The sequence below is a fragment of the Lithobates pipiens genome, unplaced genomic scaffold, assembly GCF_037356315.1.
Source record: "Lithobates pipiens isolate NorthernLeopardFrog02 unplaced genomic scaffold, aLitPip1_a1.2 Scaffold_18, whole genome shotgun sequence".
Lineage (NCBI taxonomy): Eukaryota > Metazoa > Chordata > Amphibia > Anura > Ranidae > Lithobates > Lithobates pipiens.
Genome location: NW_027507758.1, coordinates 616,272,367 through 616,274,542, shown reverse-complemented (window position 1 = coordinate 616,274,542; position 2,176 = coordinate 616,272,367).

Genomic DNA, 2,176 nt, shown 5'->3' with positions numbered 1-2,176 from the left:
CCAGTGCCTCTTCTTTCTGTATTCATAGTACATATGTATATGCTGCAACATAGCAACTACCCAAAGGAATCAACCCAGTACAGCAGGTAAGATGTAGTTGCTGAGTGGTAGTTTATTGCTGCCCTGATGACCATTAATGTATTAGGAGAATATCTCACAAAAGTGAGTACACCCCTCACATTTTTGTAAACATTTTATTATATATTTTCATGTGACAACACTGAAGAAATGACACTTTGCTGCAATGTAAAGTAGTTAGTGTACAGCTTCTATAACAGTGTAAATTTGATGGTCCCCTCAAAATTAGGGGTGCATCGAATGGGTTTTTTTGGTGCCGAAACCGATACCAAAAATGAAAAATACACTAGGCCGAAAACCGATACCGAAACATTTAAAAATATATATTTTTATAAAGGAGATGGTCAGAGACTGGGGACGGGGTACAGGAGATGGTCAGAGACTGGGGACGGGGTACAGGAGATGGTCAGAGACTGGGGACGGGGTACAGGAGATGGTCAGAGACTGGGGACGGGGTACAGGAGATGGTCAGAAACTGCACACATGATACAAGAGATCAATGCAGCCTCACCAGTGCCCGTCAGATGCAGCCAGCCAGTGTCCCCCATTGCAGCCAGTGTCCCCTATTGTAGGCAGCCAGAGTGTGTGTCCCCTATTGCAGGCAGCCTGTGAAGGGAAGAGAGGAGAGGGCATTTTTGGCCGATATGTTTCGGCGCATCCCTACTCAAAATAACTCTACACAGCCATTAATGTCTAAACCGCTGGCAACCAAAGTGAGTACACCCCTAAGTGAAAATGTCTAAATTGTGCCCAAAGCGTCAATATTTTGTTTGGCCACCATTATTTTCCAGCACTGCCTTAACACTCTTGGGCATGGAGGTCACCAGAGCTTCACAGGTTGCCACTGGAGTCCTCTTCTACTTCTCCATGATGACATCACAGAGCTGGTGGATGTTGGAGACCTTGTGGTCCTCCACCTTCCGTTTGAGGATGCCCCACAGATGAACAATAGGGTTTAGATCTGGAGACATGCTTGGTCAGTCCATCACCTTTACCCTCAGCTTCTTTAGCAAGGCAGTGGTCGTCTTGGAGGTGTGTTTGGGTTCATTATGTTGGAATACTGCCCTGCGGCCCAGTCTCTGAAGGGAGGAGCTCATGCTCTGCTTCAGTATGTCACAGTACATTTTGGCATTCATGGTTCCCTCAATGAACTGTAGCTCCCCAGTGCTGGCAGCACTCATGCAGACCATGACACTCCCACCACCATGCCTGACTGTAGACAAGACACACTTGTCTTTGTACTCCTCACCTGGTTGTCGCCACACACGCTTGACACCATCTGAACCAAATAAGTTTATCTTGGTCTCATCAGAATACAGGACATGGTTCCAGTAATCCATGTCCTTAGTCTACTTATCTTTAGTAAACTGTTTGCAGGCTTTCTTGTGCATCATCTTTAGAAGAGGCTTCCCTCTGGGCAGACAGCCATGCAGACCAATTTGATGCAGAGTGCGGCGTATGGTCTGAGCACTGACAGGCTGACCCCCCCCACCCCTTCAACCTCTGCAGCAATGCTGGCAGCACTCATATCCATTTCCCAAAGACAACCTCTGGATATGGCGCTGAGCACGTGCACTCGTCATGTGCAAACATCTTTGGTGGACCATGGCGAAGCCTGTTCTGAGTGGAACCTGTCCTGTATGGTCTTGGCCACCATGCTGCAGCTCAGTTTCAGGCTCTTGGCAATCTTCTTATAGCCTAGGCCATCTTTATGTAGAACAACAATTCTGTTTTTTAGATCCTCAGAGAGTTCTTTGCCATGTTGAACCATCAGTGACCAGTATGAGAGAATGAAAGCGATATCATCAGATTTAACACACCTGCTCCCCATTCACACCTGAGACCTTGTAACACTGAGTCCCATGACACTGGGGAGGGAAAATGGCTGACTGGGCTCAATTTGGACATTTTCACTTAGGGGTGTACTCACTTTTGTTGCCAGCAGCTTAGACATTAATGGCTGTGTGTTGAGTTATTTTGAGGGGACCGCAAATTGACACTGTTATACAAGCTGTACACTCACTACTTTACATTGTAGCAAAGTGGCATTTCTTCAGTGTTGTCACATGAAAAGATAGAATAAAACATTTACAAAAAT